The 27,845-nt window shown below is 45.7% G+C and overlaps 1 protein-coding gene across 6 annotated transcripts in view; it reads right to left on the bottom strand.

Moving 5' to 3' along the window:
• HAGH (hydroxyacylglutathione hydrolase) overlaps positions 1 to 27,845 on the bottom strand; it is a 933,635-nt gene that overhangs the window by 793,345 nt on the left and 112,445 nt on the right. The window contains exon 1 of one of the 6 annotated variants that reach the window (XM_069647288.1): positions 940 to 1,067. The exons of 4 other annotated variants lie outside the window; for them this stretch is intronic. The gene's annotated coding sequence lies outside the window, so the exon portion shown is untranslated. Of the gene's footprint in view, positions 1 to 596; positions 912 to 939; positions 1,068 to 27,845 lie in introns of those variants that run through there. One more of the 6 variants, XM_069647286.1, reaches the window with a different exon arrangement.

The raw sequence follows: 27,845 nt of genomic DNA, 5'->3' as shown, positions 1-27,845 counted from the left end.
CATTATGAAATTGAAAGACTATGATCATATTCTGCGGAAGAAATCTGTATAAAAAGTTGCAGCAGCTACAGAACACTGCAAAACGGCAAACTTTCCGGGTTTGTGCAAGGGAGGGGCTGCGATCACCAATCATCACTCAGCCACTCCCCTCTGTCCCCAGCAGCTGTTTAACAACTCGGTTTTCACAGGACAGGCTTCCTCGCCCACTGCTTACTAATTCCTTTAAAATCAAACATGGCGAAACAAAGCTGAAGCGTCTAGTTTCAGGATACCTTACGTTTATTTCCCAACTAAACACGGTTTTAAACAATGCCTGAACAGAAGTACAGACGATCTTCAACAATTGCTTATGCACTGTACAAGTATATTCTGGTAAAGTTGCCAGATGACTGCGGGACAGTAGTGGTTTTATCTTCCAGTCCCGAGTCGGTTTTGGCAAAACCGTGATCTTGGACTTTGGTCCAACCTAGTCAAATGCAGTGAATCGAAGCATTAACTCCCAGAATGGAATGGGTTGTTTCTCGGAAGTCACTCCTGTTATATGCGGCCATTCAGTATCCAAACTTACGAGTTAATAACAAAATGCATTTACTTACTGTCTCCCAGATCCCCCAAGCCAGCTGACGAATGAGGATTTTGCAGTTTTTTTAGTGTCGCATTCACGAACACAAACCTGTATTGTGTTCTTTTTGTATTGCAAGCCGGTCCCCAACGAGACGATATGGTCCCTTTACGACTCTGCAGTCAGGTGCTCGTGCTCTCTATAGAAACAACCCGAACTAACAAATGCTCTACGATTGGCCGTGTCAGTCTATGACAGGACTGCGTGCATGCATGCATTAGGAGGCTAAAAAAAAATAACTGTCCAAACGCTCCTCCAATTCAACCCCAGTTGGATTATTTGTCTCCTAGCGTCGGGTTTGGTCATGAAACGTGTACCTGCACACGCCTTTGGCTTCTTTCTGCGGTTCAGAGGGCAGCGGTACTTGCGGCACAGTCGCGGTTTGAAGTGAGTCACAGCCGAGCGTAATGCTGAGTCCGCAGAAAGGGCGTTACTGCCTCCGAGCTTGCTCGCCGGGGATGGGGCACCCCTCCAACACAAGCGTTCGCGTAAATGGCACTGGCGTGCTGCTATCAGCTGTTCCCTGCAGAGCCACAGAAAGGGCGTCTGCAAATGCCACACCCAAAATCAGCCCTACGGGTGGGCGAAACCTCCCCAAAGGCCAAGGAGTTTATATAAAGCGTAGAGTACAGGAAGGAACACCTAACATTGATATTTGCTATGCATTCCTGTCTGCAAGGAGAAACGGCATCACTGCATTGGTGGCAGGAGTTTCGTCAAGATCAAAACAAGCGACTGTGCTCCTCTGAGTGACACCAAGTACCGCCTACTGTATTTGCTTTACGTAGTCCAGCAGACCGACACATGTCCTGATTTAACGCGTGTGTGACTAAGATCTGCTGTGCAACGCCAGTTACCTAGTTGCTTTCCCACCACCTCCGTCAATCAAGCTGCAGTGACGAGGTGCTTCGTGCCAGTGTAGCTTGCAGGGCTGGAGGAGTACACGTGTGACTATGCAGTGAACAATGTCAGTAGAACAGGACAGTAAGGTGGTAAACCTTCCAACATCACTTCGCAGGACACTCTACACCGCAGGCTTGCAGGAGGACACTACACCGAAGGCCTGTTGGAAGAATTGTGTGTGGGCCACGTGTCATAGCATACTTCGCAACTCCACCATGAAGCCCCTTTACAATTATTTTTAATACAGCCAACGCCAAATGGTTACAATTATTTTTAATACAGCCAACGCCAAATGGTTCTTTCTTAACTCAAGTTGGTCCAATCTATGGCGAACGTCAAGTAAAAAAGAATTTTCCTGCAGTGACCCTCCAAAGCACTCATCAAGCTCAATGCCTTTAAAGGATAGTTCCGGGACTTTTTTTTTATTGTCCCTACGGGTCGGCCATGTGTTTGTAAGCATAAATCGGTAGATCGTAGGAAACTTTCCTATGGACCTTACCCGACTTTTCGCCCATTATCGCACTCGAAATCAGCCTCCATTTTGTGATAATCCTATCATTCCGCCGCATCGACCTGGCTCACCTGCCTTTGCGGCACTAAATCAAATCCCCCGCCCCTGAGCCTGACATCAGCAGACGCGTACTGCCCATTTCAAGCACGTCTCGTGTCAACAATCGCTGCGCCTCAGCTATTGACGTGTTGCCATGGAAATGGCAGGACGCCTCTTTCCCCAATAAGTATAAACAGACCGTTTCACAACACACAGCAGCAGATTTTCGATTCCATTCCTCTCTCTGTGTTACTTTGAGTATTCTGTGACTCGTTTCAGTGCTCTGGTCAGCTACCTTCGCCGCTTGTAGCCCGTGTGAACACCTGTACCATCTCTGTAAATTATTTTACTATCTTTACCGCACAATGGCCACAATAATGCCGTATATGTACGAGCCCGAGTACACCGAGGAGGAACTACTGGAAAGGCAAGCACGCGAAAACGATGGGGATTCTGACGGCAGTTGGGAGGACCAGTCAACGGATGAAGAGCCTGGACCATGTCGCATGGACGGCGTCTCCACCTGGTGCACGTGCAATCGGTGCGAGCTAATGCCAACTGAGGAGGAGAACTGCTGCTGCCGTGAAAATTCCGGGTGCTTGGCCTACATTTCGGAAAGCGAGCAAAGTCTGCAGGAAGGCGAGCAAAGTCCGCAATGCATCACCGAGCTGCCAGAGTTCAGGGAAGCCTGCCTCTCACGGACAGTGTTGAGGATGATGATGGTGCTTATGCACGAACTTCGTGGCACTGTTCGTCCGCGTAATCCGAGTAACGAGTAAGTATACTCTGTTTGTGATGTCAGTGATGCCACCACTATTTCATGGTCGTCTCCCACATATAAAATTACATTTACATATCATTCGAACGCATGTAAATTGGTTCCATATAGTGCATTTTCTAGATATAATTTTTTTCTAAGAAAAATGACATGTGTTACCTGAATCGACATTGATAAGAAAGTTTGGTCAGTTTAATACAGTTTGCATCTTTTTTTTCACAGGTGGTACAGGCTGGTGGCCTATCGTTGCTTCACTTGGTGGCTTCACGGGAGGCTCGGACACCGCGTTCGGAGAGTAATACCTGCCTGTGCGGTACTTGCCATTAGACAACATTTCCCCAGTGACAGTGGACAATACCGCGGATTTTCCCTCGATGTGCTGCAACCTCAACTTTACAATGTGTAATGTTTATTATTTATGTTTAATTAAAATCTAAAATAAAGCCCAACATATATTTTAACAATGGTTGTTTTGATTTTTTAAATGAATCTAGTGTATATTCTCCTGGGAGGGTGAGGTATTTATAAACTCACCCCCCTGCATTCCATGTAGTAGATCCTGCAGCCATCCTCTTACATTCAGTTAGATGGCCTCTCCTTGGTGAGGCCCTGCGGCAAACGGGTCTTGTCTGCACGACCACCGCCCCGATCCACCCCCCGCCCTATCAAAGGCAGTTCGCACCGGGGTACTTGTGCTGGCAAGTGGAGCTGTCAGGGAGCGATAAAGGCCAAGAGGTGCCAAAGACCATGTACACTTCAAAGTGGTCTATAGAGCATGGGTTGTTGTTCCCATGTCTACCTCCAGACCCCGTGTCTCCTGCCAAGCATCCCCCCTCACGCTGGACGGCCCCCTGCAATCCACATAAGTGTGTCTCCATTCACGAGTCTTCCTGTGTCTTGTCTGCACGACCACCGCCCCGATCCACCCCCCGCCCTATCAAAGGCAGTTCGCACCGGGGTACTTGTGCTGGCAAGTGGAGCTGTCAGGGAGCGATAAAGGCCAAGAGGTGCCAAAGACCATGTACACTTCAAAGTGGTCTATAGAGCATGGGTTGTTGTTCCCATGTCTACCTCCAGACCCCGTGTCTCCTGCCAAGCATCCCCCCTCACGCTGGACGGCCCCCTGCAATCCACATAAGTGTGTCTCCATTCACGAGTCTTCCTGTGTCTTGTCTGCACGACCACCGCCCCGATCCACCCCCCGCCCTATCAAAGGCAGTTCGCACCGGGGTACTTGTGCTGGCAAGTGGAGCTGTCAGGGAGCGATAAAGGCCAAGAAGTGCCAAAGACCATGTACACTTCAAAGTGGTCTATAGAGCATGGGTTGTTGTTCCCATGTCTACCTCCAGACCCCGTGTCTCCTGCCAAGCATCCCCCCTCACGCTGGACGGCCCCCTGCAGACCGCATAATGCCACGACATATACACGTCATTCATTCACAAACACACCCCTGTTTCGAATTCTTTATAACCCACTTCATATTTCTAATGAGAACTTCTTTGCGCTTTGCTAGTCAACCCGTGAAGGTGCTGGTTATCTGCTCTTCGTCTCTGTGAACTTCCGTGACCACTTTGAGCAAACTCGTCAGTTTGCAACCTGTGAACAGCTCCCTGTTCTACGACAAGAAACTACTCTGATCCCTGCATCTAACTGTTTGTTCGTCAAGGTAAGTCCATGTACCATAATCATTTTGCGTCCAATTTTTTAATTTATATCTATTTGCTAGTAGTCATCAAATTGCATCCATGTTTTCTTTTCGTTCACGACAGTACATGCAAGGAACTAGTCACATGTTCTGAGTTTAGTCAAATTACTTTTTCTATTTTTTGAAAGTTATTGAAATACTTATCCGCATGTGAATAACATGTATAGTTCCAAGAACCAAAACGGACCTTGCATTGAACCTTTTATGTGTCATTTAATGTTTTAACACATTGGTATTCATAGAGAATTGTTGATCTTTACTTTTCAGAACTTTCCATAATGCCTGCCTGTTCCATTGGCGGTTGCCCTTCGAAGACCCATAACAAATCTGAAGGTACTATAATGCATGTTTTCCCTAAGACAATAGATCAGATAAGAGAATGGGTCCGATATTGCGGATATCCAGCCTCTGAGATAGAAAGTAGAGTCCTAGAAGTCTTTGCGGACAAGAGGGGTGATCGATACCGCATCTGCAGCAGGCACTTTAGCCCAGACATGTACTCCACATCATTGCTAATAAGGACGAAAACACCGCGAGCGAGGCGAAAATTGCTCTCAACCGCTATTCCCACTCTATTCGTCCACATCCCTCCACTGGTGAGTCAAGTTTACGTATTTATCTCTCGGCATTGCGGTAGTGTGTAGCATTAGCTAACAATAATTTCCCCATTTATGTATCCACTCAATATGAAGGCTGAAGATTCTCCATCCGTGTCGTTATTGCAGTCATCAGCCACTTCAAGCGCCTATCGGGTAATCTTACTTAGCTATTCTGACACTGACTTGTTTTAGGCATGTAAATCAATAGTTTTAATTGATCGTGTAATTATTTTACCTAATGGTACACCACAGTACTCGTCCTCTAGTCTTTGTTTTCAGTTATAATTATTGTTATCCAAAATAATGCAAGTACTGTCTTTCAGGGAGATGCTGAGGAGTCCAACGCATTGACGACAACCGTAGATGTCACTCAGATGCTCGAGGTACGTTTCCGGACAGTTCCATCGATGGAGATCATCAGATCTTGCATTCTTGTAGCGTGATTGTTACACACAATGTTTCTTTCGTTTTTAGCCATTGGTATGTCCTTCTGTCGTCGCCCTCCTATGTGTCTTCTTTTTTCAATATTGTGTTCATTACTAATGAAAGTCCTATGTTTCAGGGAGTCGATGGAGCATTAGTCCAAGAGGAAGGGGGAGCATGCAGTTACGGGTCGGCGCAACAGCTTGCAGAAGTGTGCACCGCAGTTACAGCGTCCCTTGATGTTCTTATGCATTTCGAGGTATGGATACTGACAGATCAATCATGCGAGATCAAATGACGTGATTACATCCGCTATACTTCCTTCTTTATTAACGCAAGTACTATGTTTCAGGGAGCTGACGGAGCTTCTTCAACAAGAACATCACCCCTAATAGTTGATGCAGATCTCTGGGTGGTGACACTTCCAACGATGGAGCAAATCGAATCATATTTAGATATCCATTATTTATTTTAGACAACTGATCATTTGTGCAGGTCTATTTAGATGAGCCGTTGACGCCTGCAGAAAGTTTATGTTCTTTTAAACAAAATACAAAACCATACTAATGCAATTACTGTGTTTCAGGGAGTTGCTGAAGCCTCATCTTCAATAATATCATCAATGGAAGTCTATGCGGAGCCCGAGGTATGGATCTTGACAGTTCAATCTAACTAGATCAACAATGCGTGAACTATTGTCGTTTAAATGTTCTACACAATGCGTTCATTCGTGTTTTGCTATTGAGATGTACGTATGGGTATTGGTCCCCAAGTACATTTTGTGTTTTCAATATTATTATACATACTAATGAAAGTTCTATGTTTCAGCGAGTCGATGGAGCCTCAGTGAGTGATGGATGTGCTTATCATGAAAGTATAGTCGTTGCAGCGCGAGAGGAAGTGGAGACATGCACACACGAGTCGGAGCAACAGCGTCCTGATGTTGAAGTTCGAGGAAAGAAAGTTTCAAAGAAAAGAAAGCAAAAGAAGGTTAGTGTCCTGTTCACTATATTATGTTGTCTTTCACTGTCAATAGTTCAATACTGTAAGTTGTGTTTAAACTGAACATCCCTTTTCTAATCTGTCCTCTAGTTGCGAGTGGGTGTAAGAACTAGATCTACACAGACAGTGAAGCGAACGAGAGATGTTGCTTGTCAAACCTTTTGGCAGGGACTTGAGACTGGAGATGCATCGTGCCAATGGGAAGAATATGAAGTGATTGACAACGGAGCTATACCACCACCAGCCATTGATAGTGAATGTCCTCCTGGTAGTTTGGATGCAGTCGTAGATCAATTCACAGAATCCACACCCGCAAAAAATAAGAGCACGCGAAAGTTGAAGACATTGTTTTTTTCTCCCATCTCCGGACAAGGAACAGATGTTGCAATGGAAGAGAATGAAGTGGACGACAATGAAACACCATCAATATCACTCAGCATAGCGGAAGACGATATCAGAGATTGTACCTTTCATGCGAGTGACATGTCCTCAACGTTACAGGCCGAACCAGCTGGGATGCAGAGTGACAGTATAAGGAAAGAGGCCAAATTCATTGTATTCGATAGCTGTTTGATGGATATTATTATGATGATGAAATGTGGGCATTGGGTTGGTGGGGAAGTATGTGGGGAGCCATTGATTAATGTGACTCGTGCAATTCGAGGCACTAACCTTAAAATACATGCCACCTGTACACAATATCATCCGTTCGCATGGTCTGCACAACCCATGCTGGGGCAACTGCCAGCAGGCAATCTACTTTGTGCAGCGGCCGCACTTTTTAGTGGTTCAAGTTTTAAAAAGTTACAGTATTTCTTTCAGTTTGTGGGAATCCATTTCATTGCGAAAAGTCAGTTCTACAAATACCAAACCGATTATCTATTTCCAGCCATCAGCGAAGCTTGGAGAATGGAAAAAATGTCAATGGAAAGTACATTCGCGGGCAAACGCTTCAGGCTAGCCGGTGATGGACAATGCGACAGTCCAGGATTTTCAGCCAAGTACTGCACCTACCACTTTCAGGACATGGAAAGTAAGAAAATTGTGAGTTCGGTGGTCGTGCAGGTGTCACAAAGTACATCCTCAGTGGCCATGGAGAAATTTGGCTTTGTAGCATCATTGCAAGAACTACAATCGCGGGGAATGGTGATCGACCTGATAGCCACGGACAGACACGTTTCAATTGCCAAGACAATGAGAGAACAGTACAAAAATATAAATCACCAATTTGACGTTTGGCATCTTGCAAAATCAATCAATAAAAAATTGTCGGCTGCAGGAAAAAAAAAAGATATGCAAGGTATTTCACAGTGGTCCAAGTCAATCAGCAACCATCTTTGGTGGAGCTCAAAAACATGTGAAGGGTCGTTGGAAATTCTACTGGAAAAATGGCGGTCAGTAATGTTGCACTGTAGCAACGTACATCGATGGTCGACAAATGAGCATTTCCACAAATGTGAACATGGCCATTTGTCCACAGAGGAGGCACGGAAGAAGAAGTGGTTGATTCCTTCATCACCCACTCACAAGGCCATTGAAAAGATTGTATTTGATAAAACTATAACAAAAGCTTTGAGGGGACTCACGGAATTCTGCCACACAGGAGATTTGGAGGTGTTCCACAATATGTGCCTCAAGTACAGGCCCAAAAGATTGCATTTTGGCATGGAAGGCATGATAAATCGGACTCTTCTAGCGGTCTTGGCACATAACCATAATGTTGGCCGTCAACAAAGTAGGACGACCGGAACTTTAGGGACGCTTCGCTACAATAAGGCCTTCACTAAAAGAAGTAAACAATGGGTGATCAAACCAGTGTTTGAGGATATGCAATATGAGTTTATTGAGAGACTTATCGTAGATGTCCTCGATAGGCACATACATGGAGTGGTGAACGAACCTATGCAGGGGACAACTGCATTGCCACCCAACATTGCCTCTGTTCCATGTCCACCTAAAGCAGAGCTCATTGAGAAATACACATCACGGTTTAAATGATTGTAATTCGATTGTCTGTTCTCTCGAGTCTCCTCATGTTGCAGGCCCATTGCAATTAAACCAAACAGTAATATAAATCATTTTTACAAAAATTATAGAATGTTTCCGTATTACAAACACATGGCCGACCCATAGGGACAATAAAAAAAAAGGCACGCAGACAAGATGCCCTTACACTAACTGGAGCTAACTAGAAATGTGTGCTCGCTCAAAGTGAAGGTCAGCTGCTTTGATGTTTTGCTCGGGTGGCGGAACGGCCCACGACCCAATATAAGGTTCTATTGTGATTTGACCTTGACAGGCCGGGACCATCCTGAAAGACTAAGAAAAGATAATGAATAAAATTTCAGAAACGAAACGATGAGCCACGTTCATTAGAAGAAGTAACGTCGGCAAAGAAGGAGTGGTGTTTCGGGTCTGCCCTACACAGAGACACAATGGAAAATGCAAATATAATGTAAGTAACTTTTGATGAGTTTATACCGCAATTTCATTACTATACAGTGGCTTTAAAGACGGGTTCAGTTGTACTTGTTCGTTCTATGTGGCATAGTGTTTTCTACCGCGCACTATCTGGAGGAGAAACATCTGCTTTTACTGAAGCACCTCAAAACCTTCCTCTTTGCTTCTGCTTTCTCTCTCCCTCTCCCCTGCTACAACTGGTCCACTGTCTGCGACCTCGGTCCTGGGCCCTTCCACTCTCCACCTGCACTGCCTCCCTGTCAACCCCTGCACTGGGGGACTGTCTCAGTATCCTACAGCCCCCCCTTCCCAGCACTTGTTCTGCACTTACCTTGCACTTGCCACCAGCTGGCCCTATTTATTTATTATTTTATGCTACTTACCTTGTACTCCACTCCCCCCCCCTCCATGCCTCGCCACGCCTTTAAACACTTGTGTACACCCAGTAGCGCTGTCCTCGCTATGAAATGAATAATTTTAATAAGGATCTGATGGTGAGACTAATTTCATTTTTTATGTTTTTAGGTACATCATTCACTACTGTCTGTGTCACGAGTACCAGACACCGGCGGACGGCTTCTACAGCCGCCAGTTGCTTCTCCGCGTGAACAACGTTACCACCCTGACCATTTTATGGGACGATCGCCAAGTACAAGTATGCCCTTACGCGGTACTAACGGTTAGATGCAACATACCTACCGTTGTGGTGGCCTAGTGCCTCGTTGTTGGAACAGCCATGCGATTATCAGTGCGACAGAAGAGCTTATTTTTATCGTAAACCAACACCCTGTGTACTGCACACGAACATCGCTTGCCTCAAGACGAACTAATTTGGATCGAGAGCAAAGAAAAATGCAAATCGCTGAATATTCTCTAAACATTTGATGTCCAATAAACGTACTTTGCCAAATGTACAATCTTGCCGTTTGCTTTTAAACCACGGTTTCACATTCCGAATTGTGGTGCTGTATTGTGAGATGCTCTAAGACCCTGTGTACAGCAAAGGACCATCGCGTTCCTCAATACGAACTTTTTGGAACATGAGCAAATAAAAATGCAAATCGCTGAATATTCTCTAAACATTTGATGTCAAATAAATGTACTTTACCACATTTACAATCTTGCGGTTTGATTTCAAAGTACAGTTTCATATTCCGAATTGTGGTGCGCTGTATTGTGAGCTGATCTGTGTTGATTTCCGGGGTCTGTGTGGAGTCGCGTAGAAGACGCCTGGGCGCGTTTGCCTACGCAGCTCAGTCACGTCACGGATAGAGGCGGGGAATATGAATGTTTTGATAAAGTCTGTTTCAGGGGCGGGGGATTTGATTTAGTGCCGCAAAGGCAGGTGAGCCAGGTCGATGCGGCGGAATGATAGGATTATCACAAAATGGAGGCTGATTTCGAGTGCGATAATGGGCGAAAAGTCGGGTAAGGTCCATAGGAAAGTTTCCTACGATCTACCGATTTATGCTTACAAACACATGGCCGACCCGTAGGGACAATAAAAAAAAAGTCCCGGAACTATCCTTTAACTCTCAAGTTAAAGGTATACCAACTTTTCAGTGCTAGAGATCTGTGTTTGTTTGCTGTAGAAGATACAGTAATCATTGTGGCAAAACGTACTTTCTTGTTTTGATGTGATTTAAGTAACCTTTAAACATGAAACGCGGACATATGCGGGAGGTGGTAGAGGGGATGCTCATCTAGTCTCGTGTTTTCCTTTGTATTTTGCACTTGTAGCTGTACGTTTATAATGGGAAAACCATAACACGCCCAGACTGAAAAGAAAAACAGGACAGACAAGCACCCACAGAAAAGAATCCGACATTGGCAAAAACACAATTCTGGACACATAACGTCCAAAGGGAATGGGGGATGTTGGGATTTACTGTAGGATGAGCAAACCTCCCCGTGTTGCTGGACTGCCCCGGAATTAGGCACTCAACCCCCCCCTTTCAAGAGTTTTCATTATTTTAAAAAACCTCATCCTGGTTTTTGTGAAAGGGAGGGCGACCACTTGCAGAATTCAGCTCAACTGCAGGGAGTATTTACATATCCACATATTGATGCACAAGCTCGTTTAGCAACAATTCAAAATGACTGTTCTAAACCAAATAAAGACAATAATTTGGTAATTTTACATGATCACTGAAGCTAGATCTTTGCCATTCCAGGGTGGACTCTAACCCCAGCTTTTTAGTTAAAAGCCACATGCATTTATTGACTGGCTTCGGAAACGGTTACGTAGCAAGGTCTGTAATGGCAACCACAGAAAAAACTTCTCAGTTAAACATTCACTCGCTATAGGTACCTATCAGATCTTTGTGTGATTTTTTAGTCAATGATTATTCATGTACATTATAGGTCCAAGAAAGATGTTTTGTGTACACCACGCTGCACTGGGTATGTCTGGCACTAAACCTGTAAGTGCCTTCCATGAACTAGAACACTCCAAACAACTCCCAGATTGTGCTCAAACAATACTATTGAAAACCAAAGCTGTCTAATTTATTTCTCAAAATAATTAATCATATAACAAAGCACATTTACTTTTTACACTTCAAAATGTGCACATCTCCCAAGGAAACTATATCTTTCCATGCTTACAGAACTGCAATAGGGTTTTCAGCACACATTTTGACAAACAACTGAATTTATGCCAACCAGCAACTACATAAATCTCTGCCAAGATGTGGATCACTTACGTCAAAGTTGTGTGGCACTAGTGAGCTTCTTGAAGGCAATTTAAGTTTCTCAACCATGTACAACATAATGAACGCATACACCAATATATCAAACCGCACTTGAAAATATATCAAAAAAGAAACAGAAAAAAGAACGAACATCCATATATTAATCAGCAAGATCATTCATAAATCATAATGCTCGTCAATGTTTGTCACAATTTACTTGTACTATCTGTTCTTCAAATAATTATAGATCCCAAGTGTAAAACAAGTGTCAGTACCAATGATTTGCATATCGTTTATTATATCCCCATTAAAAGACCACCAAGTTCCTTCATCGGTTCTACTTCACTGTATTTACTAATCAAATAGTAGCTTTTGATTTGGTGTTCAATGGTATTGTATGAGAGCAATCTGGGAATTGTTTGAAGTTGTCTAGTACTTTGTTTACTATGGTCACATCCAAACCCCGCAAAGTTTACCACCGGACCAATGTCCGAAATCCCCCTCACACATCCCTTTTCCCACAACTAAAGAGTAGTCATGGTGCCACTGCCAAATTGTAGTCCTACTTTTAGGTCTGTGGCCGGTTAAAATTTTTATTTAAAAAAACTGTGGTCAACCCAAAACTCAGTTACACCTGCCTTCTGTGCTCTAGAATCAGAGCTAATGTGCATGCTCACGGGCATGTGGGGTCAGTTTCTGCCAGTTGAAACAGTGTGCACTAGCCGTCCGTCTGTGACCATGTATTCCCTATAGCAGGTACCTGGTACAGTTTTAACCAGGCCTAGACACTAGAAGAGGGGGTCATCCGTGGGCTTTCAGTCAGTAAAGAGAGACAGGACCTGGGCCAGGAAGGAGGCAAAAACGACCTATTAAAAATTATGTGTTAACAGAAATAACACTCCAGGGATAACTACTGCTGCTATACTTCTACCTTTTACCTAATTTCTTGTACAAAGATTATTGTCTAAAAGGAATGAGTCGGGGTCCCTTTTACTGCGTGGACAGCAAATGTAATCATCTGTCACCAAGTGGAAGGTTTTTTAGATCTGGCTGGAGTTAGCTTTGTTTGCTGCCAACGAGAGCTAAGGACGATACATTAAGAGAGGGTCTCTGGTGTCCGTCAGCTGCTCCATCATGCTTATGTGCATCCTGCTCAAATCTCTGTTACAGCACGAGCCATTTTATGAAGGCCTGTGCAGCTGTTTAAAGCACTATTCAGCAAATTTCTCACCTCCTTAAAGGGCTTACTTGGTTTCAGGCTGCCCAGCACAGAGATTATTCTCACTTTTGTGCTGCTAGTGGATCCATCTAAATTGGGGAGACATTTGTTGAATTACGCTTTCAAGTGCAAGATTTGTTTCTATGATGTTCGTTCAACAGGCGAGCCTGCATATTCTTGCACAAGTAATGCGTGGCTGAATACAAATGGATTTTATCCCCACCTATGTGCTGCATCTATATCTATTCCTATTTTCTTTGTAAAGGGAGCTGGTTGCTCCATGATGTATTGCTGTGATGAATCATGTTCCAGGGCACCAGTGGTCCAGGGATGAATATCGTTTTCTAAACCATCAATCATCCCCACACCTCTAGTAAACCAGCAGGGATCTGAACAGATCGGAAACACAAGTCAAATAAAAAACCTTCTTGTCCAATTTTGGTAATGTGGACGGAACGGCAGGCTTATCTCCGAAACATTGTGGATTGTTGGTTAGTTGCAACACGGCGAAAATACAATTATTACCTAATGATAAAATGGACTGTCCAGTCAAGGATGTATAATAATATCTACTTATGATCACAACAGACAGTTCTAGCACACTATGAAATACAACCCAACCTGAAAGGAACTGCAAAATTGTTCTAGTTATATGTGCTGTGCCCAAAATTCTGGTATATGAAGCAGTTCGAAATAGTATTCTAATGACACAACATTGTCAAAATTTAATTCTGAGATTATGAGTTGTATTTGAGATTTATTTAGTATTCTGACATTGCAGTCCATTCAGCCGGACATTGCAATACGTTCAGCCTGACGTTACAGCCGACACATGTTCCACCACAATGTGACACACTCAAACTTAGCACAGTCTCTGGCTACTCTAGCACAATTGTGCAGTTCAAACGTTAGCATCAGGGCCTTCCGTGCTCAAGTTTATTTGCCTTTCAAAGTCTTTTCTTTCAGAGGGCCTGATGCGACAAACAATACGTTAGTTTCCTCTCAGGATTTCACACACACAATTTCTCAGGTGGTTTACTATTCACCTTGTATCCCCCTCAGCCAGGCTCAGATCCGTTCCAACACAATGTTCAATCAGTCTCCCTCCGCTGTGCTCGAACCAATTTTAATTTACTTTAATACAAACTTGCTTTACCCAAAAGCTCTCAGCTGATCTCCCTCGTTTAGGCTCGAGCAAACTTTATCTACTTTGTCATCAACCTTCTTTACTCTATTAACATTGAAGACTTTCAATTGTGCACAGGATTTTGCTTGCCGCGTTGCAGGACCTCTTCGATTCACAAAACTTTGTCACTCTTTTGCCACCTCTCAGTTGGATACCTTACAGAGACCTTCGAATTAGCACACACGCGGTCCTGGACCCTTGTCCAAGGTATCGTTATCTTGATTTCAAAGTTCAAACACTCTTCTGTTGTCCAATTTTACTCGCGTTGGGGGATCACATGTGCTTCATACACGGTTAGCTTCACCGTTCACCATACAATGTTGTTGCTTGCAACCTTGGCTTCAACACAAACCAGTCTGGTATCGGCCTCCCCAACTCACCGGCTGTGTTGATGTCACTAGGGCCGCTTTATTGTAGGAGCCAAGGATGGTACCATGGCAGCAGGCAATTCACCACGCCTTGATTATCGATGCGGAAGTGCCCCGGGTACCTCAGACATACAATGCAGGATTCTTCAGCCTGGTTTCCTGGTCTTATGCTTTCTATTCTCGAGGTTTTGTGAATGGTTCCTCGCCGAAAAGGTAAAGGGCAATTCCCTCCTTGCGATCCCCTTCTGTTTTGCAGTCTCACCCCGTGTTAAACTGCGCATCCGAAGTGCTTACCAAGTGTGGCTGTTTGGTTGTGACCCTTGCCTGCTCCTTATTCAGCTTGCCACTTTATTCCTTGGTTGACAACGCCGTGTGGACAGCGCCGTCGGCAAGTTGAAGTTTCCAGGCTGCCGTAGCAGTGCCTCTGCTTAGGATTTCCTCGCCAACTTTACAAGTAAAATTGGACTCTTACAACTCAAACTTATCTAGCACTAATTTTGCGGGTTTCCTGCGTAGCCTAGTGATTCAAAATGTATTCAAACTTCCTTAACTGCGCATGTAACATATTCTTCTTTTCTCATAGCTCCGCCTCCCTGCCCGCCTCCAGCTCCGCCACACTTCCTCATTAGCACTGGTGCACGCGCATCACGCACGCGCGCATCCAAAGGGCTTACCAAGTGTGGCTGTTCGGGTGGGCGGTGAGTGCGGGGGTGCAGGAGTGTATGTACTTAAACCTGTGACTTCAGGTGTACTACACATCAATTTCATGAATGAGGATTTGTGTTGACATTTAGACAGGTTGTTTGGAGGTTGAAAAACTGCTGTATTACTGTATTTTGTTTCAACTGTGTTTCGACGACCCGTTAAGTCCGTGGCTCGCCTGACGGCCAGAAAATCCATCTGCGGCATATTGGGCAGTACTTATTCGTGAATAGCATAGTAAGCGATCTATAAAAGGTGAAAGAAATATTTGTGTTACTCTGACGGCGACGTTAAGTATGGTGAAAAACTTGCGAAGTGGGAAACGTTGTCTTAACGGTTCTCCAAACACAATGCCCGAGGGCAATTTGTTAGATGAGGATTGCGCTGAAGAGCCCTTCAATCAGGCGAAAAAAAAAAGGGAGGACCGGTGTGATTGCAGCAGTGAGCCTCGAATTGCCTGTGTCCAAGAGTAATGATTCACACACCGATTTAGCGTGTTCTGCCACATGTTCGGACAAGCAGGTGTTAGACTCTCACATTGTTCCTTCCAGCAGTCACAGTAAAGGACAAATGTCTCGACCCCAATGATCGTCACATTTATCCTACAAATCCTATGTGTAACGTTCCTATCAATGATAACTCACTCCTGGGTGCTGTAGGTGACGTGTCAGCTTTCCCTCCGTCTGACACTTCTCTAGTGGCCCCGGTAGTCTTGGCAGAGTTACATAGTCGTACACGACTATCCAACGGTCCACCGTCACCAGCCTCAAGGTCTCATGGTATCAGAACAGGTGCATTTTCACGCTTCAATCGCAGCTAATCTAAAACAGTTAAAAGAGAACGGGAAAGAAGTCTTGAGTCTAGCAGCAAATAGTATTAAACAAAAGGCTAGCTCGCCGTCCCATGAGTATGCTGGCAACCCTAGTGATTTAATTTACCCGCAATCCCCTGTTTTAGGCCTCGACCCTCAACAGCACAAAGGCCCATCCGATCACATACGCCTACCTAACATCTCTACCATTATACCCGCTTGAAGACACCCTAATAGACCTTAATCAACAGGAGATTCAAAAGTTCCCGGTTTTGACCAGAATTTCGAACCTGCTTGATAAAGGGCATGAATATACCCACGGTGCAATCAATGCACTAAGCATTTCCAACTCAGAAATGTCTAATACATTAACCCGAATTGAAGGTTTTATGATGGCCCAAGAAAAATGCCATACATTTTGGGCCTCTCAACTGCTTAATGGCCAGCAGCCTGCTCAAAAAGTACATAGGTCTTCATTAAGTATCACATGTGAACAGTCTACGCAAACTGATCAAAATACTGATGCAGGAAGCTGCGTCCAGAATACTGTCGTTCAAACTACACAACATCAAAAGCCTTCAGATGCCAGGCATAGATTGTCCCAGGTGCCCGATTATCTAGAAGTGCTAAATTACAGCATGACCGCATATTGGTCTTAGAAAAAATTCTTGTGGCAGCCAATCTAGTACCACCAGAGATATTGAGGGGAGAACAGATTGGAAGCACGCTAACAAATGTGCACTCTGCTAATGATATGCCGGATAGCCCATCAGCCTTAACAGACTTGATCGACCCCAATGTGGCTACTCAAGGGGTGCCACAATCGGCGCCTGAAGTCTCTGTAGAACAAACTTAATCACAACAATCCACTTTCTTCATGTCTCGGAAAGCAAAATTACATGCAAGAGCAAAGAAAAGGCGGGCGCAGGCTAATGCTCTTTCTGCCAATACTGTTATTTTAGACAAAACAAAAAACTAACCTAAAAAACGACACAACTTAAAAGTCAGCTCTCCTAGCTCGCTTATTAAAAACCCTGCATCAAAGTCATCAGACATGGCTATTGATTTGAACCAATTGAACATAGAGAGCCAATCACATTTACAGGTTAATAAGAGTCATCAAAATGATAGCCTATCTTTACCCGTACAATTCCATGTGAAAACACAAGACACGACAGAGGGTGTACAAGACCCTGATAAGGGTGTCTCTTCACAGGGTTCACCTTTTTTAATTCAGACCCACCTAAAAAAGTTTTTTGAGAAAATGGATAAGAAAATTACATCCATGTCAGTAAATTCAACAATTAATACCATTGACACTGCAGGTATAGACAAAAAAGAAATTCGGCAATCTGGTGTTGGGTCCGGTGAAAATGAGCATGATGTTCATAACAAGGCAATGACAGATATGTTGGATGCTAAAGTAAACATGGAGGGTTGTTCATTGCCTTTATTGGTGACAAATTCACCGCTGCTCACAGGTAATGCCAAATCCTTAAAATTTAAAGCAGTGACAAATGACAGAGCCGACGAGGCAGCACATAATGTGGCAAACCCTGTAGCAAGTAAGGATATGCCCCCAGAGATGAAAATGGTGATGGGGGGGTGGGCTGACCCAACTAAGATTAATAAACCCAACTTAAACCAAGCTGCATTGATTAAAGTCTTTCACCAAATACCGGCTCTGTGTAATTTGGTCTCAGAGGATTTAGACTGGATTAGATTACCTCACTCGCCCAACCATCGTATGATTTGTAAATTCCAAACGCCCATCATTGCTTCTCTAATTTGGAATCATCATAAGACCTTGAATTTCTAGGCTATAAATTGTTTGCCTTCTTCTCAATGGAGTAGGCAACAAGCTTTATTGAATATCAACCGCCCGCATTAATGCAAGAGTCAAACAGTGACTCGAAGGATCTCCAGATGGCAATATTGAATGAAAAAGTAAGAATACAATCTGAATCAGTAGCTCAGATTCTAAACAACTTCACCTGGCTGGAACCATTGATGAAATCCATACTTAATGATAAACCCATAAAAGATAAATCATAAAATAATGTCATTGTGTTGAATTCATGGACTTGCTGTGGTTTCAAGAATCTGGCCTTGTGGTTTGGGAAGCTACCCTGTAACAAACATCCGGCAATAATTATTGTGCAGGAAACCATGGCAATTTCAGATATTTACTTCGAGGGTTACTCTGCATTTTTTAACCATGCTGAAAAGGGCCTACTTGGGTGACCATGAGGTGGTCTCGCCATTTTTGTGTATTCATTGAAAATAAGGCGAATGTACTCTACCTCAGAAATGCTGGTCATTGTCATATCTCTGTGCAGTTTATGGAATGTCCATTTGCTAGTTATATCTTTATACTGGAATTTGAATGCAATATTCATTGATGGTATAATTGATAGATTGAATACGCTGTTGATGGAAGTTTTTGATGAAATGCCAAATGTGCACACAATACTAGGCAGTGATTTTAATTCTATCTTAATGAAAAGTTACCCTCTGAGTGTACTGAATAATTATCAGTATGCTACTGCTTCATATGAGAGAGGTCAATTGTGGGTAACATTTTTTGAAGAGTGGGACATGCAAATGATTCCCTTTATGTCGAATGATGCCAATGCCCTGGTCTCAAGGTACGAACTCGTCCACAATCGACTATATGGTCATGTCAAGTAGGTTAGCCAGTACAGCCTCTCCATGTTTAATGGGGGACTTGAGTTTGAGTGACCACTGTCTATTGGAGCGTTCGATCGAATTCAGCCTACCAGAGTATAAACTGTTAAAACCTTTGGCATTACCAGAAATTGATAGGCATGCTCTAACTACAAGGTGGAATCCAACACTTTGTAGACAACTTAACAGCCTAGTTAGCAGAGATATTGTAAAAATGAACCCAGATCTGATGTCAGCAGATGAATGTAGGTCTGGTGACCTTAGGAATGAACAGATGATTCACGAACATCTTATTCATTTATCAACTGTGAAATCTGATGCACACACTGATAACTCACCTGGGATATTTAATTCTGCTATTGCGAGAAAGAAAAGACAGAAAAATGTTGAAATCCGTGCTTCGCTGAACGATTCAAGGAATGGACTTTATCACTTAATTGACAAAAAGGCTATTATAGTAAAGTATACAAATGATATTAAAATCATGAAATTTGAGAGTTACTTAAAAAACAATAAAAAAATGATTAACCTCCTATCCACTAGAGAAACGAGAGCAATCTGGGCGATTCTGAGTGACCCTTCAGCGAAAGCACCGGTTGCAATGCGCTCTGCGGTTAGTGGAGAGTCCTGGGTTGAATTCTTTAGTAACAAGTATGCATTGCCTCAGAAATATTATCGCAATAAGATCCAATCCTTGGTGACGGACCTACCAAACAGATGTCCTTGGGGAGTGGAAGAAATCGAGCTGGTAATTAGGAATCTAAAACACTCAAAAGTGGCAGGTCCAGATGGAATTCTGCCTTGTCTCCTAAAAGATGACCCGAAGTTATGGGCTGCATGTTTGAAACACCATTATGACTATTTGTTTCGAACAAAACACTTGGCAGCTTCTTGGTCATCTGCCATAGTGATCCCTCTGCATAAAAAGGGAGCCATTGATGATCCGGCCAATTTCAGACCAAACGCGCTGATAGATGTGTCAGCAAAGGTCTTTGCCTCCCTAATTCTTAGAGAGCTGAATGAAACCATTTCGACAAGGCACATCCTATCACGGTTCCAGACCGGCTTCAGGAAAGGGATGGGTACCCAACTGAATGCAACGGTCTTAGCGCACTTATTGCTAGCCTCTCGTAAGGAACATAAGGGTCCAACTTACATGGCGTTTTTAGATCTCTCTTCTGCTTTTGACAGCGTCATCAGGGAAATTCTATGGGAAAAAATGTGAGATTTCAAGATTCCAGCACATATTATTGCTGATTGCTCTCCTTCATAACAATACTAATTACATGGTAAGAATTGATCAAACTGTGCGGCTAACAGACCCTATAAGTACCTATATAGGAGTAAAACAAGGGTGCAACCTCGCGGCTATTTTATTTAATCTGTATCTTGCCGATATTGACAAAATATGGTTGCACTCTGACTCCTTTCCGGCCAAATTAGGGGATCTGCGTATTAATTGGCTTGCATTTGCGGACGATGCAATCCTCTTTGACCAGACTCCGTTTGGACAACAAAACAAACTGCATCTCTTTTCTGTCTTTTGTGATAAACATAATCTCACAATAAATCCAATGAAATCGAATATTATCTTCACTAACAAAAAAAGATAATATCATACCAATGGCAAACTAATGGGACTTTGATACCACGGGCCTAGGTATGATTTATCTAGGATATAATCTCACAATTACTGATTCAGTGGCGAAATCGCAATCAGCAATTTCCATTAAAGCAATGCCCCTGATCGCTCAGATGAAGATCCTACATCACAAGGTCTGTAGATTTTCCTTAATTCAGCTAATCGAATTTAACCTACTTAATTTAGAAGCAATAAGTCTATATGGTCTTGATTTGTGTACTTTATCTATTGCTCCTGTATTGAATACCACCCAAGGCATGATATGGAAGTCCTGCACCTACCAACTTCCTTGCCTAATCCTATTATCATTCATGAACTAGGACTGTCCTCACTAGCATCAAAGTTCTTATGGCCAAGACTTTCGAACTTTGCAAAAATATTACATCCACCGAAAAACTCACTGTATGAAGATTTGGCAGGTATGAGAGTGAACTCTAACCCAAAATCGCTGCATATAGCTTGTAAATTGTTACAACAGAACCTGGAAATGATTGCAATGAGTACAGATGATTTGTTAGGTTGTCTGCAAATTGTAAAAAAAAAGTATTTCAACATGACTGGGCAAATACCTCAGACTTGATTTGGAACTACAAAGCATATAAAGAATATGCGAAGTTCCGCCATAAGCAGAAACCCTACCTCTTATATATTAGGCAGGTTCCTTGTCACAACATAAGATCAATGTACATGCGCTTCAAATTCAATCTTTTAGGAACTAAAGTCCACATGAAACATTGGAAAAATCTTAGTGGGACGCCATATGATGAGAAGAACAAGTTACTCTCTTACCTGGTAACGTTCTTTCGATGGGATGGTCCGACGACGTATTCCATATCTATGACAGGTAATCACCACAGCTGTGCTGCTTCGGAAACTTTTTTCGGCGTCTGCGTCCTGCGTCGATGACGTCGATGCGCTATCGTCGAGGACCTCCTCCGACGTCATCCGATGTGATAAGTAGGACGCACGACGCCCGTAGCCTCAGTTGTAGTTTTTTTCCCCCAGAATGTGTGACACTAGTCTACTGCCAGTCAGACACAAAGCCTTGCGGAACGTAAGCTGCAATCGCATTAGAAATTCTGCAGCGGGGAAGGTAGGGAGGGAGCGATATGGAATACGTCGTCGGACCATCCCATCGAAAGAACGTTACCAGGTAAGAGAGTAACTTGTTCTTCGAGGGGATTGGGTCCTCCGACGTATTCCATATCTATGACAGACTCCCAAAGCAGTACCAGAGCAAGGAGGAGGGAAAGAATTTAGAATTAAAATTTAGAATTGCCAATTAAATAGCAGAGCAAGGACCGCCTTGCCAAAGGCCAGATCCTGTCCTCGGATGGAATCGAGGGAATAGTGACGTACAAATGCAGGGCAGTAGATGCAGCCATACCCCTGGTAGAATGGGCCCGCAAGCCAGCCGGTGGGTCCTTACCCACCAAGCGGTAACACTCCGAGATGGCCAAAATAATACAGTGAGACAAAGTCTGTTTCGTCACAGCTTGTCCCAAACGCTTTCCAGCGTAACCAATAAAGAGTTGATCGTCCACTCTGACCCGGGACATGCGTGAAACAAAGGCTTAAAGCTCTCCTAGGATCAAGCCTATGGAGCCTCTCCTCTTCCATACCAGGGTGCGGAGGAGGATAGAATGCCGGAAGAACAACCTTCTGGGCCAAATGAAATTCCGTCACTACCTTCGGAAGAAAGGAAGGACGAACTCTAAGGACAACCCTGTCCTTATGGAAAACAGTGAAGGGAGGCTTAACTGACAGTGCCTGTAACTCACTCACTCTGTGAGCGGAAGTGACCGCAACTAAAAATACAGTTTTAAGAGTCAACAGTATCAAAGGACAAGAGTGCAAAAGCTCAAAGGGAGCACCCATTAGAAACCTGAGAACAAGGTTCAAATCCCAACCGGGCACCAGGAAAGGTGACGGAGGGAACACATTAGTGAGCCCTTTCAAAAACTGTGAAATTAAAGGGATTTTAAAGTAGGAACACTCTTCAGACGAGCGCTGAAGGATGGACAGCGCCGCCAGGTAACCTTTAATGGTACCCACTTGCAAGCCCCTGTGGGCCAAAGAAAGTAAAAAGGACAGAACCATGGGGATGTCACATGCAAAAGGATCCACATTCTGAACTCTGCACCAGTCGCAGAACTTACGCCAACGGCAACGGTACAGAGACTTTGTTGCTAGCCGTCGGGCCGAGAGCAACACCTCCATTACGTCTTCAGAGAGGTCCCAATCCTTATACCTCAACCTTTCAGAAGCCAAGCGTGAAGGTTGAGGGATCTGACCTCTGGATGGAGAACCTGACCCCCCTCCCGTGAGAGCAGATCGTCTCGGTAGGGAAGACGACGTGGAGGGCAGATGGACAAGTCGAGAAGGTCCAGGTACCACGTCCTCCGAGCTCACGCCGGAACAATGAGGATCATCCGGGAACCGAACTTCCGTAACCTCCGCAGCACTTGCGGGATGACGGGGACTGGAGGAAACGCGTACAGCAGTGAGAATGACCACTCCACCACGAACGCGTCTCCTAAGGCTCCTTTTGGAGGAAATTCCCGCGAGCAGAACCTCTTGCACTTCCGGTTGACAATGGAGGCGAAGAGATCCACTTGAGGGGCCCCCCAAAGGGCGAAGATCTCCAGGAGAATCTCCTGAGCCAACTCCCACTCATGAGAGATCGTGCTCTGCCTGCTCAGAGCGTCCGCCGTCACTTTTTCGTCTCCGGCCAGATGAACTGCCGAGATCGAAACTTCCTGCTGGATGGCCCAGAACTCGAGCTGCATCGCCTCCCTGCACAGAGGAAGTGACCCTGCGCCCCCCCCCTTTTGTTGAGGTAGTGCATGGCCTCTGTGTTGTCCGTCAGGATCAGGACATTCTTTCCTCGCACAGTCGGCAGAAAAGCCTTCAGGGCTAGCCTGAAGGCCCTCAGCTCCAACAGATTGATATGGAGTCTGGACCCCAACGGAGACCAACGACCGCTGACTGTCAGCTCGTTGGCATGAGCTCCCCATCCCGTGAGGTATGCATCCGTCACGATCGTTACCTCTGGCCAGGGAAGCCAAAACGGAGCCCCCTTCATCAAGTTGCCTTCGACGGCCCACCACAGAATGTCCTGGGCGACCGAGGACGGCACCTGAACCGGTTCCGACATCCTGCCGGAGGACTGCGACCATTGCATCTTGAGTGCCCACTGCAAAGATCTCATCCGCAGGCGAGCCTCTGGCACCAGAAGAATGCAGGATGCCATGAGGCCGAGCAACCTCAAGAACTCGAACGCTGGGAGCGTCTGGGCATGCTGAAACTTGTGCACCATCTGCTGAATGGGAAGAGCCCTCACCTGGGGAGGAAAACACTGCCCCAGGGAAGTGTCGAGCACTGCTCCGATGTACTGGAGCCGCTGTGTTGGCGTCAAATGGGACTTCTTTAAATTGAGGGAGAAGCCCAGCCTGCGAAGGGAGTGGCAGGTGACGGACAGATGATCCAGGACCTGCTCGGGAGAGCGCGCCCTGATCGACCAATCGTCCAGGTAGGGGTAGACGTGAATCCCCGCTTGCCTGAGATGCGCTGCCACCACCACCATGAGCTTGGTGAAAACCCTTGGGGCGGAGGTCAATCCGAACGGCAGGACCCGAAACTGAAAGTGCGAGTCGCCAACCTCAGGTACTTCTTGTGCTTGGGATGGATCGGCACATGGAAGTAAGCATCCTTGAGGTCGAGAGACACCAACCAGTCCTGAAGCTGAAGGTCCTGGAGGACTTGAGAGAGTAACCATCTTGAACTTGTCCTTCCTGAGGAGTTTGTTCAAACCGCGCAAGTCCATGACGGGTCTCAATCCCCCGTCTTTCTTCGAAATCAAAAAATAAGGGGAATACCATCCCTTGTTCCTCTCCGCTACAGGCACCAGTCCTATGGCGCCTTTCTCCAGCAGGGCTTGAATTTCCTGCGCAAGGAGCGGATCCGGACTCTTCAAAGATAGGTTCCCTGGTGGATTGTCGTGAGGCCTCTGCGGAAAGGGAAGACAGTAGCCGTGGGTTATGATCTCCAGAACCCACACATCTGAAGTAATGGCACGCCACTCTACAAGATGCTGCGCCAGCCTTCCCCCAACCGGCGAACCATGGGACATGGCCTCATGACTGAGTGGTAGCGGCTGCGGCGTTACCTGAGGGCAAAGAGGCAACTGCCCGAGCGGCCCTGGCACCACGGGTATCCTGTCGTCCACCTCTGGTACCCCTGCGTTGGCCTCTTTGACTGCCAGCTCCTCTCGCTTTACCAAAGGAGGAGTAATAACGAAAGGAACCACCCCTCCATTGCTGTCCCCTAGGACGAAAAAGCTGAGGTTGCCTGACTGCAGCACCTAACGATTTGGCTGCAGCTTTAGAGGTCTGCAACCTCTCAAGGCTCTCGTCAGCCTTGCTGCCAAAAAGGTGTTCACCGTCAAAGGGCATATTGAGGAGCCGGGATTGCACATCAGGAGCAAACCCCGACTTCCGCAACCACGCAAACCTGCGTATCACGGCGCTCGCCGCCATGGACCTGCTGACGCATTCAGCCATGTCCAAACCCGACTGAACGGACTCACACATGGCATCCTTACCATCCTGGACCATAGCAAGGAAACCATCCCGTTCGTGCCCTTCGGGAATATGTTCAGCCGCTAACGCAACACAGTTCCACAGAGTGTGTGTGAAACGAGACAAGGCACATATGGAGTTGGCCGCCTGAAGCGCCATACCACCCGAAGAAAACACTTTCTTCGCCCAGCTATCAAAACGTTTGTCGTCCCCATCAGGAGGGATGGTAGGGTACGACGCCTGCTTTGCCGGGGCCGTGGCCGCCTGCACCACCAAACTCTCCGGAGTGGGGTGCCTGGTCAAATAGCAGGGGTCGCTACTGGCTGGACGGTATTTTCGCGACAAGGACCTGCCCACCGCCGGGAGACTCTCCGGAGCAGTCCAAGCCGCCGCCACCCTTCTCTGTAGAGCCATATGAAACGGCAGTACCGGGTCAGTTGGGGGACCAACATCAAGGATGTCCGTGAGATCATCCTGAACGAACTCCCCTGGGGGAGCAGACCATCCCAAGTACTCGGAGACCCTAGCCATAAGGCGCCGGTACGAGGAATCGGCATGAGAGCCAGGCTCAGGCCTACAAAACTCCACCTCCGGAGAGGTGTCCAGTCCACTGGCATCATGTAGTGACTGCCTCAAATCGTCAAACTGGCTATGGCCCGAGACCATCTCATCTGGAACCTGACTAGGAACCAGGCCATCAGAGTCCTCATCCACCTCCGAAATATATTCCAGGTGTTGAAAAGAAGGCACTCGAGAGTGCTTGCTCTTAGCCAGAGCCCCGTGCCATGGGGTACCTCCGACACCCCGACCTCGAAAGGCGTCGAGTGAATCGGCGCCGGCGTCGAGAGATCAGGCATCGGCGCCGAGAGGATCGGCGTCGACGTCGAGTAAATCGGCGTCGACGTCAGATGCAGCGCCGCCAGCATCGACGGCGTCGACACAGTCCTCGAAGCCGGAGCTCCGAGCGTGTCCTTCGACGACCTGAGCGTTGACGGCTTCGACGACTTCCTCGGAGCCAGAGCCTCGAGAATGCCTGTCGACGCCTCAAGCGTCGATGTCTTCCTCGAAGACATCACAGGTGCACACGGTCTCGAGCGCATTGAGGACCGGGACCTGGAACGGGTATGTCGAGAACGAGTCCCCTTGTCTGAACGGGACCTCTCCCGTGACTCGTGCCAACTACTCTTGCGAGCGGTGTCTCTTCACGGCCGATCTCACTCGGGGGCGCGGACGGCTTAGTACCCTGCGACTCGAGAATCGCCAGCATTTTCTTCCCGAAGGAAGCCCATTCCTCCGGCGTCGCACGGCTGGTGGGGTAAGCGACGTGGCGGGCAGAGTCCTCAGAAGAGGACCTGGAAGACGGCTGGCGGTGGCGCTTCCGAGAATGCCTTGAAGAGGCCGAGGAGTGGCGAGACCGACTCCTAGAAGGAGACCCACGAGAATTCCGACGACGACGACGCGGAGAGTCACCTCTCGAATCATCCGTCGAAAGCCCCACAGACTTCGACTTCCGGGGCTTGGACACCCGACCTACCGACAACTTCTTCTTACGTTCCCGTAAGGCTTTGGACGTGAGCGACTGGCAGTCGATACAGTCATCCGTGTCGTGGGCCTCCCCGAGGCACCAGAGGCAGGCGTTGTGCGAGTCCGTCACCGACATCTTGGACCCACACTACCCGCACTTCTTGAAGCCCGGACGCGGGATCGAAGACGAAGTAGAAGACATCTTCTTACGAAGGAATTTCTCACAAAAACGAACAGGTTCGAAGAAGCGAGAAGAACAGAACTCCAAAGAGTCGAGGCGTAACCGAGATTCACGAAGCAACACGTTCGCGGAAAAAACGGAACTGAGGCTACGGGCGTCGTGCGTCCTACTTATCACATCGGATGATGTCGGACGTCGGAGGAGGTCCTCGACGACGACATCGACGCAGACGCCGAAAAAAGTTTCCGAAGCAGCACAGCTGTGGTGATTACCTGTCATAGATATGGAATACGTCGGAGGACCTAATCCCCTCGAATTGTAGATTCTGTACGGATAATGTAAACGAATCCCTGAAACATCTGGTATTAGAATATGTCTTTTTTTTAAATGATAGGCAAAAATATTTTGGAGTCTATGTGAACAGTGTTACTGGTGTTACCTTAGAAACCCTATGGTCACAATGAATGTGGGGGTACAGGAAACCACTATTACTTGCGCGGTTTCATTTGGTGACAATTATAGACAAAAAACTTGAACTTGTTAAGGTTTAGGATCATGGGATCTAGGCGATGGTCTTATCTCTAGAGTATGTGATGTCTGCACTTGTGAGTGATAGCGACTGCTCATAAGATACAAGCAATCGAAAAAGTGTTATGAAAAGACCTTACACACGTGATTATATAAGATTTGTGAAATTAGGCACTTGAGTGGCAGACAAATATCACTATTGATCTCCCGGAGTGGGAATGAAACGCAAAATCTGGTTGCAGTAGTCTTTCAAAACAATGTGAGTATTGATTGAAGAAATCTATAGCATAGAAACAAGATTTGATGTAATGTTTATTTTTAATTGTGTTGTGTTTATGTGACATAATCGTATATGTAAAATTAGAAGAATATAATTTAATGATGTTGTTTTATCTAAGGATGTCTGTTGTTTATATGGTTGAAAACTCATGTTTTGTAATTTTTTACTTCAAATTGTTTGTGTTGTAAAGAGGAATCATCAAAAAAAAACTGCCATCTTGGAACTGCTGCTTCCTCGTCTGTTTTGCCTCGCTCAAACTGTGTGTGCTCTCGTGCCTTTTATCCGTGTGGGGGAAATGTAAGGGAAGTCTGGTGTGTGTGTGTGATGGTCAGTAATTGCCTGACCCTGCCGGACTATTGTATTGGGACATGTCAGATATACGGGTCGGATGTTAGTGCGTT

Source organism: Ambystoma mexicanum, chromosome 2q (assembly GCF_040938575.1).
Source record: "Ambystoma mexicanum isolate Mex_15411 chromosome 2q, UKY_AmexF1_1, whole genome shotgun sequence".
In the NCBI taxonomy this organism is placed as follows: Eukaryota; Metazoa; Chordata; class Amphibia; order Caudata; family Ambystomatidae; genus Ambystoma; species Ambystoma mexicanum.
This window is presented reverse-complemented; position numbering and strand designations above follow the sequence as displayed.